We start from the raw sequence: 12,623 nt of genomic DNA, 5'->3' as shown, positions 1-12,623 counted from the left end.
TGAAATTCGGGCAAACTGTTATCAGCTTCATTGTATGAGTTGGATTTCATGTAACTGTGTTCAAGAAATGCATTCTCTTCGGCGGCTTTATGACCAAAGGGAACTGTCGAAATCCCATCGAACGTTTTGAGTCGAATGGTGATAATGCAAGTTTGTTTTGTTTCAATGTCATATTAATGTGACCGTTCGAAACTATATTAAAGTCTTACTTTCTCATTGTTTACCCAATGAATGATGTGTCACTGAAAGTTTTGGTGGACCATTTCTTGATATGCGCTCCGTTTTATTCCTTTGGCACTCTAAGCAGAAGCAGATAATATTTTTTTCTACAGGGCAGGGGATAGTTTCATTTCACTTCAGCAACTCAATTTATACCGAACAAAGTTTCATTCTCTTTACCAAAGAGCAGAAGAATCTAAACTATAATTTTAAAAAAAGGAAAAGGAAAGAAAATTGTTTTTAGATAAGTTAACGTTTAGTCAACCTGCTATAATGTTGCCTAAATCAGCTAAATGTCCATAGTTTGTTGCAACAAATTAAGGGGGAGGGAGGGTGGTGGTGATATTTTTTCTGTAAAATTTTTAGAATGGGGTTGGAAGGGTGGCTTAAATTGGGATTTTTATTTACAATTAAGGACGTCCGAATGTAGTTTCGGTTTTAGGACAATGCATTTTCTGATACGCTTCCCACCAGTTTCGTCTTTAAAGTTCAGCACATCTTTTTTTGGTGTCGTCAACCAAGAAAAGGTTCACATCACAACTTGAAAAGTGGAAATCAATTTTTATTTTCTCTAAGTCTCGGTAAACATCGTCAGTTTTGATGGCATAAAAAAATATCCGTGTCGAAGGAAAGTGATATCAAAATTAGATTCAGTTTCAATGTTTTGATAGTGAAAATGAAACATGAAACGCTTGGCGAGGTCTGAGATAGTCATACCAACTATCATAGTATTGTCCAGATAAAATTTTATCACTGAAAATCTGATTGTGGCAAATTGATCATCAATGATTTGAAAGCTCTTCATAGTGCTTAGAACTGTATTTTGACGAAGTTCTCTCTCATCTCTTAGAATCTCCAGCTTCTTTCTTCCTAACTTAGACTCCATTATCTTACCGAATGCTAAAACAATAATTATCTTGTAAATTTTCCCCCGCAATTTTTATACTGCGGCTTTTCGTAGGCGGGTGTTGAGGTCGACAAAATCTGCCATCCAGTGACTTTCGTGGAACTAAACAACTTTTCCGAGTTGATTTATTTTCATTCCTAGCCCGTGGTACAAATTTAGGGTAAGGTATTGCAAAATAAAATCTTCTTCAGGGTGCAAGGTCTGCTGAAGCTTTGGCACCTTTGGCTGTGTGGTGAACCCCAATTTTCCCAACATGTCGACTTGCTCGTTGCTCTTTGCACCGATGTCCGCTACTTCACGAGAGGAAGGAGAAATTGTTTGCGTCAATGTTGAGGATAGAGCTTGATGGTTCTGAGGGTGAAAAATTGTCAAGGTATTTATTGTTCTCTTTGTAAAATCGGCGCGCCTAAAAAGACGATATGCCTCCTCATATCGTTTGCTGCACAAAATCCAGATGTTCACGATTCAGTAAGAATTCTGGATCGGGCTCACAAACTTTTAGAAAGGCTTCCCAGAAATTTTACGTGCCGTGAAATAAAAGGCGCAACCCAACCTGTAAATTTGATTGCCAACTTCGCGAAAAGCTTCGATAACTGAAGCAAGTAGTAGCACATCTGTAGTCAAGTACAAGTAGTGGTAACCATCAAGTGAACCACACTTCACTTCGGTGAAAGTTATAGGACTTGATTGTACTCGCTTCTTGTAACACTCACATCCCCTCCCGTTAGACCTTTTTTCAGCATTGCTCGCGGGGGAAGTCAAGTTTCTTGGAATTTTTCGATGGAAATGAAAAAAGAGTAGAGGTATTACGCTTTCTGTTCCAACATACTGACTTTTTCAGGGGAGTGGCTGAAGTTTTCAAATTATTTCTCAAGCAGAAAAAACTTTTCGCTGGGCAAATTATTGACAATTTTCGTCAGCGGCGCTAGCATGAATCTATACGATTTGATGAGTCTCGGGTTTTTGTAGAATTTTTGTCGAGCAACAAGTCGAAAATCAGGCTCTTAGTGAATCTGGTCGACACTGTTAAGAGCAAAAATTCACCATCGTTAAACATGAACAAAAAATTAGATTTTGAATCTAGTTTTGGCCTGAATTTCAAAGGTGATTTGATTAGGTGAAGAATATTAAAGAGTTGGTGATAAGATTTTTAGAAGGCAAGTAGAATTTGCTCATCAAAATACGTTGATTTGACAATTGTTTAGCCTTTCAAATCTGTCCAAATCCATCAAGTCCATTGGAATTTTGTATTCTCCATTGATTTTCTCAATTCCTTCTTTGTCGAGGTCGTAGGTTGAAATTTTGTATTTCTCCAGCCACTTTTTTTATTTTTGAAATTTTCAGCTTTTCATGCTTTTTACCAAAAAATTGTCAGTTATACACGCAAAACTTGTACATAAACGCAATATACAACGGGAATATGGCTCAAAACCTTCTCTGTTATTTTGTTTAAGACCTGAAATATAACACCGGAATAACGACACCTATCATGAGAAAGAGAACAGAGAGTGTACACAGAACAGAAAGCCAAATCAATGTGGTTGGACTACCAACAAGAAAAAGTTGGACCCTTTCATATTTAACCTTCGTTTGAAAAGAAAGCAAAATCACCAAAAGGATATTTGTATGGGATTCACTAATGAGCAATTGTGTTTACTTTTCTCTGTCTCTCGTTTTTTCTCAAAGAGAATTTTGGCGAAAAATTATTCTCGATTTATGATTTTTTTTGAAAGTTTTTTCTCTTACATTTCGCTGACAATTTTGCAGAACAAATTAAAATTGATTTACGAGTCGAGATAAAATTTCAGACCACTGATATACACACGGTCATGTTGAAAAGGGTTAAAAATCATATCAAACAGAAATGATAATATAAAACATCTGGAATAATAATTGAAAAAAAATATAAAAAATTTTGTTTAAATTATTAGAATTCTCGAAAATGCTATTTTCTTTTTTTTGGGGCATAGCAAGCTGAATTTGGATGGGTTCCTTGATTGACATCTGGAGGGTCACTAGATCATTTGTCTCCGCATCCTACATAAGGCCAAAAGCACTTAGGTTCAAGTTTGCTTGATAGGTTGCCAGACATTCTTTGTCCTGCTGTTAAAATTGCATTACCATGACTCATAGCAGTGATTAAATTAACGTCATAACAAAAGACACAAGAAGACTATTAGAGTATACCAGGGGAGAAAAAGCAACTAAATACCCATAAAAAATGTGGTTTATCATAAAAGAAGTATATCTTTGATGATTTAGTTTTATCATTATGGCTTAGGGCGTTCGTAAAATTGTCACATAAGATTTTACTTTGGGAACGAATGATCTGTCTCGTATACTGTGATCAGTCATTCTTCAACGTTCCACACTAAAAACTAGTTGGTTGTTAGTCATGTATTATGAATGTTTCTTTTGAAAGGGATGTTGACTATGTCGATGATTCTCAGGATATATCTTCGAATGACAAACGTTTATTTTGAGTCGGTGCAAAAACATTCACACATACCAGTATCTAGATAACTGTCAAATTGTACAAAACAGGCGAAGAAGAAACTTTCACATTTGAAGATCATTTATGGCTAGTCTAGGTCATAAGGTAGTTTTTCTAACTGAACGCACATAAACTATTGATGCACGCTCTCCCATATATAAAATTTCGACGTTAATACCGAGACCTGCGTTAAAATTCAGTTCGACCGAATGTTGCAATTGGTCAATTCAGGATCACGAAAAAATTTTGTAAAGCCTCCTGAGTAGACGTGAGGTCAAAAGCCATAATATAATGAGTAACATAATTAGCGAGACTGACTCCATGACTGTACACTAGGAAAGTAATGACGATAAAAGATTGTAAGCAAAATACGGCGTCTCTCTGTTTGTCGCTTCTGTAGCATGCGTTCGAAGCAAGGTTCCATTGCTTCGAACTTTTTCCAAACGAGTACGCTGAAGATCGACGAAAACGTTTCTGTCGCCGAGTACTTTAAACACGAGCATAAGACTATCAGGAGAGTAGGAAGGTCCAACTTTTCGGGTGAATGCAAATTCAAAAGTGACAAGCAAGGGAGGTTTTTCAAATAAGCTCAACGACCTGTGAGTTGCATCACTCTGGATTAAAATAGATTAAACTTAATCGGGATTAAATTGCTTCACTGCTGACTCTTTTGTGCAGCTTGCTTTCTGAAAATGACGCGTCTGGTTTTTCATTTCACCGCTGTTGTTCTTTTCGGATGACTTTTCCGAGATCTAATTTCTCCTCCATTTTGCTTTTTGAATGTTTTCTAACGGTGCTTTTGAGTACCTGCTTTGAAATTTTTCTTTTTGTTGCAACTTCTATTAGTTCTGGAGCTGCCTGAAGAAGAAGTTTTTTCCGATATTTTTTGCTGCGGGTATCAAAAGTTTTCGAGCCAATGGAAATGCCACTCTTCCTATTCCCAAGGCTAATACACCGAAGTCACTGGCTTGTTGTCCATAATGTCTAGAGAAATTTGGTAAGTTTGCTTGGTTGTGGTAATAAAAACTCATATGGATCAATTGCTAAAAATTTGAAATTTTAAAGTCAGGACAACTTTTCCCCCTCCAGCGAAAGGAACAAGTCCTCCAGGGTCTGTGCGAGAGTTCACTGAAAGACTAGAATTATTGTAGAGCAACAGCTTTTTAAAGTCAAATTACCAAACACTTTACGATGATTTGGTTCAATTTTACATGCGTAACCCTTTTTCACTTGAACGATTTGTATCAATGACTAGTAGCAGGAGTGTTTTTTTGTGTCCGACTTTTTGAAAAAGAATTATGTACGGGAAAAAATATATGCTAAGTAACAGCACATACATCAACGGGATAGTCAGCTTAATCATCTTGGGTGGACATCTTGCTATGTTTCGAGCTTCCTTGTTTGTAATCTTTATGATAACCAGTTCCATCTCTGACGCCTTTGACTCCAAGTAAAGTAGGAGTTTGCGGGCTTGAAAAAATTTTCCCTCCAATAAATAATGCAGCCACAATGAAAGATGTTTGGTAATGGGATCTATAACAAAATCCAATTTCTCTAATTCTGTCTTTAGACGAATCTCATCCAGTATTTTTTTTTTGCTTGTATACTCTCCTTTTGTTAGTTTTACTGTTTCTCCAAGGTAAGGCCTGGAGTTCATGCACGCTATAAACCTATGTTTTTGTAGTACACAATGTTGTTGTCAGTCACGTTGTATATCTGAGTAGGGAAATTAATTTTTGTAACTGCTACTCTTCATTCACCTTGCAATTTTATTTCTTCTTTCAGGAGATTTTTGAAGTTGGCCAGAGTAAAATCTTTAGAAAAACTCATTGATCCAGGGGAAACTTGGGTAATTGTGAAGGAAGGGGGAGCATTATGAATGAAAATGCTGGAAATGCCTTCAGTCAAGATTGTTAATGATTCCTACTTCTTCAGAACACGAACTAGTTCAGACTCGAGAAATTTCCCCTCAATCGATTCTCTGTTAGTATTGATTTGTATGTTGGAGGATGTCGTGTCAAAATTTTTAAACACTTCATCGATGATCGATTGTTTGCAACCCTTGCGAAAATGTGTGTCTACTCTGGCGATTCTAGCATGATCACCTACATAAAGTTTTGGAAGTCAAACTATATTCAATGATTACTGTGCTCTTAAGAAAACCAGGCGAGGAACATCATTTTACTTACTTTGTTCTGTGCAAGATTTATGACACGATTTGTTCTCGAATAAATTGCATTGACAAAATCTTGCAATTTTTCAATGTATGAGTGTGTCTATTTATCCTCCAAGTTTTTTTAAATAGGATTTTTCAAGGAACAGATCACTTGATCAGTTGTCTCCGCATCCTACATACGGGCAAAAGCACTTAGGTTCAAGTTTGCTTGATAGATTGCCAGACATTCTTTGTCATGCTGTTAAAAATGCATTACCATGACTCATAGCAGTGATTAATATCACGTCATAATAAAAGACACAAAAAGACTATTAGAGTGTACCAGGGGAGAAAAAGCAACTAAATACCCATAAAAAACGTGGTTTACCGTAAAAGAAGTATATCTTTGATGATTTTGTTTCATCATTATGACTTAGCGCGTTCGTAAAGTTGTCACATAAGTTAGTTTTTACTTTGTGAACGCATGATCTGTCTCGTATACTGTGATCTCGTATACTGTCACATAAGTTAGTTTTTACTTTGTGAACGCATGATCTGTCTCTTATACTTCTTAAACGTTCCACACTAAAAACTAGTTCGTTTTTAGTCATGTATTATGAATGTTTCTTTTGAAAGGGATGTTGACTATGTCGATGATTCTCAGGATATATCTTCGAATGACAAACGTTTATTTTGAGTCGGTGCAAAAACATTCACACATACCAGTATCTAGATAACTGTCAAATTGTACAAAACAGGCGAAGAGGAATTTTTCAAGCATCGACAAGGAATAATCTTGTCAACTGGTGAGTTCGAGTCCTTGGCGGAAAATTGCACAGAATCAAAATATTGACGAAAGGAAAAAATTATGTGCTAGTCGGATTCACGAAAGAAACTACTGATTTAATACACAAGATGACCTTAAAATCATTCGTCGTGCCTTGCCTTCACTCTACATTCGGAAAAAGAAAGCAAAAGTGAAAACGATGGAACCGTCGGGTTGTGTAACATTATGATTTTTTTATTTACCTAAACTACAAAGCAATGGTTGAAGCAGTATATGAGCATTCCCCTGATATCGCGAACAATTTCTTAAGAAAAAACAAATTTTCATCTTGAATCATGAACCCTTTTTCTCTGGCTTTGCTTCAAATTCAAGTTTTGCGGTATCCTCTTATGTAAATAATTTGATTTTTTGCAATCATTCGATTGACAACAAAAAACATTGTTATGTGCTAGTCGAATTCACGAAAGAAACTACTGATTTAATACACAAGATGACCTTAAAATCATTCGTCGTGCCTTGCCTTCACTCTACATTCGGAAAAGGAAAGCGAACGTGAAAACGATGGAACCGTCGGGTTGTGTAACATTATGATTTCTTTATTTAACTAAAATACAAAGCAATGGTTGAAGCAATATATGAGCATTCCCCTGATATCTCGAACAATTTCTTAAGAAAATACAAATTTTCATCTTGAATCATGAACCCTTTTTCTCTGGCTTTGCTTCAAATTCAAGTTTTGCGGTATCCTCCTATGTAAACAATTTGATTTTTTGCAATCATTCGATTGACAACAAAAAACATTGTTATGTGCTAATCGAATTCACGAAAGAAACTACTGATTTAATAAACAAAATGACTTTAAAATCGTTCGTCGTGACTTGCCTTTACTCTACATTCTCATTTTTATTTTTGGGTTGTTCCAAGAATCAACTGCCTGATGGAAAAATTGAAATCAGCTGTGACTTATTACTCTATCAATAATCTAGTCTAGATGTTTGGGAGTTCTAGACGCAGACGATTACCTCAGGTTTGCTTCGGCTCGCAGAATAAATCTGTTCAAGCTCCAACTGACATGATTACTAACGTAACAATTGAACGCTTTAGTAAAATATTGAATGGTGAAAATTCTGCGTTTTCTTGAATAATTGACATTATTTTGAGTGGTTATGCTTGTGTGGAAATTGATACAAAAACCTTGTTTGTGAAATTTATCGTTGAGAAGAAATTCAATTTTTGAATATTGTTTTTCTTTTGCTCTCTTGTATAAAAAAGTTTACTACACCAGCGGGGGGCGTTCCCGAGGAGCGTTGCGACGTGCAAGGCTGGTTACTTATTGCCCGCTAAAGCATATTTTCCGGCCTTAATGTTTCGAGAAACTTTATCTGAAAAATTTTCGCTCTTTTTTTGAACTTGTAGAAAAAAAAATCTCTTACTTCTAAGAATGAATTTAAAAATTTGAAATTATAAATTTTAAAGAATATCAAAAAATTAGTTCAGATCAACATATGTTTAGTAAATGTTATCAAATCATGATCATTAAGTTTGAAACCTATTGGAAACCTGTTTGTAATTGTAACATGAGCAACCTAAATACAAAAAAGTCCACATAACACTGAATCTGCTGATTGTTTTGGTTTTTTCATCAGTAGCTGATTTTCTTCATGAATTGCACGTCGAATTTTCTTGTACATGAGAGGACAAACATATAATTTTTTACGTAAAAGATCTGCAAAAAATATCTGCCCTCCAGCTTGAGCAAAAAGCAATCAGTGGGTTCCATGTTAATCCGAGGGTGAAGCACTCATTATCATGAAAGTATTATCGTTATTCAATACTAAAGGGTATCCAAAATCGATAAAGCGATATTTCAAATACTTAAAACAATTTAAAAAATCCATCATTTGAAGATCATTTATGGCTAGTCTAGGTCATAAGGTAGTTTTTCTAACTGAACGCACATAAACTATTGATGCACGCTCTCCCATATATAAAATTTCGACGTTAATACCGAGACCTGCGTTAAAATTCAGTTCGACCGAATGTTGCAATTGGTCAATTCAGGATCACGAAAAAATTTTGTAAAGCCTCCTGAGTAGACGTGAGGTCAAAAGCCATAATATAATGAGTAACATAATTAGCGAGACTGACTCCATGACTGTACACTAGGAAAGTAATGACGATAAAAGATTGTAAGCAAAATACGGCGTCTCTCTGTTTGTCGCTTCTGTAGCATGCGTTCGAAGCAAGGTTCCATTGCTTTGAACTTTTTCCAAACGAGTACGCTGAAGATCGACGAAAACGTTTCTGTCGCCGAGTACTTTAAACACGAGCATAAGACTATCAGGAGAGTAGGAAGGTCCAACTTTTCGGGTGAATGCAAATTCAAAAGTGACAAGCAAGGGAGGTTTTTCAAATAAGCTCAACGACCTGTGAGTTGCATCACTCTGGATTAAAATAGATTAAACTTAATCGGGATTAAATTGCTTCACTGCTGACTCTTTTGTGCAGCTTGCTTTCTGAAAATGACGCGTCTGGTTTTTCATTTCACCGCTGTTGTTCTTTTCGGATGACTTTTCCGAGATCTAATTTCTCCTCCATTTTGCTTTTTGAATGTTTTCTAACGGTGCTTTTGAGTACCTGCTTTGAAATTTTTCTTTTTGTTGCAACTTCTATTAGTTCTGGAGCTGCCTGAAGAAGAAGTTTTTTCCGATATTTTTTGCTGCGGGTATCAAAAGTTTTCGAGCCAATGGAAATGCCACTCTTCCTATTCCCAAGGCTAATACACCGAAGTCACTGGCTTGTTGTCCATAATGTCTAGAGAAATTTGGTAAGTTTGCTTGGTTGTGGTAATAAAAACTCATATGGATCAATTGCTAAAAATTTGAAATTTTAAAGTCAGGACAACTTTTCCCCCTCCAGCGAAAGGAACAAGTCCTCCAGGGTCTGTGCGAAAGTTCACTGAAAGACTAGAATTATTGTAGAGCAACAGCTTTTTAAAGTCAAATTACCAAACACTTTACGATGATTTGGTTCAATTTTACATGCGTAACCCTTTTTCACTTGAACGATTTGTATCAATGACTAGTAGCAGGAGTGTTTTTGTGTGTCCGACTTTTTGAAAAAGAATTATGTACGGGAAAAAATATATGCTGAGTAACAGCACATGCATCAACGGGATAGTCAGCTTAATCATCTTGGGTGGACATCTTGCTATGTTTCGAGCTTCCTTGTTTGTAATCTTTATGATAACCAGTTCCATCTCTGACGCCTTTGACTCCAAGTAAAGTAGGAGTTTGCGGGCTTGAAAAAATTTTCCCTCCAATAAATAATGCAGCCACAATGAAAGATGTTTGGTAATGGGATCTATAACAAAATCCAATTTCTCTAATTCTGTCTTTAGACGAATCTCATCCAGTATTTTTTTTTTGCTTGTATACTCTCCTTTTGTTAGTTTTACTGTTTCTCCAAGGTAAGGCCTGGAGTTCATGCACGCTATAAACCTATGTTTTTGTAGTACACAATGTTGTTGTCAGTCACGTTGTATATCTGAGTAGGGAAAGTAATTTTTGTAACTGCTACTCTTCATTCACCTTGCAATTTTATTTCTTCTTTCAGGAGATTTTTGAAGTTGGCCAGAGTAAAATCTTTAGAAAAACTCATTGATCCAGGGGAAACTTGGGTAATTGTGAAGGAAGGGGGAGCATTATGAATGAAAATGCTGGAAATGCCTTCAGTCAAGATTGTTAATGATTCCTACTTCTTCAGAACACGAACAAGTTCAGACTCGAGAAATTTCCCCTCAATCGATTCTCTGTTAGTATTGATTTGTATGTTGGAGGATGTCGTGTCAAAATTTTTAAACACTTCATCGATGATCGATTGTTTGCAACCCTTGCGAAAATGTGTGTCTACTCTGGCGATTCTAGCATGATCACCTACATAAAGTTTTGGAAGTCAAACTATATTCAATGATTACTGTGCTCTTAAGAAAACCAGGCGAGGAACATCATTTTACTTACTTTGTTCTGTGCAAGATTTATGACACGATTTGTTCTCGAATTAATTGCATTGACAAAATCTTGCAATTTTTCAATGTATGAGTGTGTCTATTTATCCTCCAAGTTTTTTTAAATAGGATTTTTCAAGGAACAGATCACTTGATCAGTTGTCTCCGCATCCTACATACGGGCAAAAGCACTTAGGTTCAAGTTTACTTGATAGATTGCCAGACATTCTTTGTCATGCTGTTAAAATTGCATTACCATGACTCATAGCAGTGATTAATATCACGTCATAATAAAAGACACAAAAAGACTATTAGAGTGTACCAGGGGAGAAAAAGCAACTAAATACCCATAAAAAACGTGGTTTACCGTAAAAGAAGTATATCTTTGATGATTTTGTTTCATCATTATGACTTAGCGCGTTCGTAAAGTTGTCACATAAGTTAGTTTTTACTTTGTGAACGCATGATCTGTCTCGTATACTGTGATCTCGTATACTGTCACATAAGTTAGTTTTTACTTTGTGAACGCATGATCTGTCTCTTATACTTCTTAAACGTTCCACACTAAAAACTAGTTCGTTTTTAGTCATGTATTATGAATGTTTCTTTTGAAAGGGATGTTGACTATGTCGATGATTCTCAGGATATATCTTCGAATGACAAACGTTTATTTTGAGTCGGTGCAAAAACATTCACACATACCAGTATCTAGATAACTGTCAAATTGTACAAAACAGGCGAAGAGGAATTTTTCAAGCATCGACAAGGAATAATCTTGTCAACTGGTGAGTTCGAGTCCTTGGCGGAAAATTGCACAAAATCAAAATATTGACGAAAGTAAAAAATTATGTGCTAGTCGGATTCACGAAAGAAACTACTGATTTAATACACAAGATGACCTTAAAATCATTCGTCGTGCCTTGCCTTCACTCTACATTCGGAAAAAGAAAGCAAAAGTGAAAACGATGGAACCGTCGGGTTGTGTAACATTATGATTTTTTTATTTAACTAAACTACAAAGCAATGGTTGAAGCAGTATATGAGCATTCCCCTGATATCTCGAACAATTTCTTAAGAAAAAACAAATTTTCATCTTGAATCATGAACCCTTTTTCTCTGGCTTTGCTTCAAATTCAAGTTTTGCGGTATCCTCTTATGTAAATAATTTGATTTTTTGCAATCATTCGATTGACAACAAAAAACATTGTTATGTGCTAGTCGAATTCACGAAAGAAACTACTGATTTAATACACAAGATGACCTTAAAATCATTCGTCGTGCCTTGCTTTCACTCTACATTCGGAAAAGGAAAGCGAACGTGAAAACGATGGAACCGTCGGGTTGTGTAACATTATGATTTCTTTATTTAACTAAAATACAAAGCAATGGTTGAAGCAATATATGAGCATTCCCCTGATATCTCGAACTATTTCTTAAGAAAATACAAATTTTCATCTTGAATCATGAACCCTTTTTCTCTGGCTTTGCTTCAAATTCAAGTTTTGCGGTATCCTCCTATGTAAACAATTTGATTTTTTGCAATCATTCGATTGACAACAAAAAACACTGTTATGTGCTAATCGAATTCACGAAAGAAACTACTGATTTAATAAACAAAATGACTTTAAAATCGTTCGTCGTGACTTGCCTTTACTCTACATTCTCATTTTTATTTTTGGGTTGTTCCAAGTATCAACTGCCTGATGGAAAAATTGAAATCAGCTGTGACTTATTACTCTATCAATAATCTAGTCTAGATGTTTGGGAGTTCTAGACGCAGACGATTACCTCAGGTTTGCTTCGGCTCGCAGAGTAAATCTGTTCAAGCTCCAACTGACATGATTACTAACGTAACAATTGAACGCTTTAGTAAAATATTGAATGGTGAAAAATCTGCGTTTTCTTGAATAATTGACATTATTTTGAGTGGTTATGCTTGTGTGGAAATTGATACAAAAACCTTGTTTGTGAAATTTATCGTTGAGAAGAAATTCAATTTTTGAATATTGTTTTTCTTTTGCTCTCTTGTATAAAAAAGTTTACTACACCAGCGGG

Source organism: Symsagittifera roscoffensis, chromosome 3 (genome assembly GCF_963678635.1).
Source record: "Symsagittifera roscoffensis chromosome 3, txSymRosc1.1, whole genome shotgun sequence".
Taxonomy (NCBI): Eukaryota; Metazoa; Xenacoelomorpha; order Acoela; family Convolutidae; genus Symsagittifera; species Symsagittifera roscoffensis.
Note: the sequence above shows the minus strand (reverse complement) of the source record.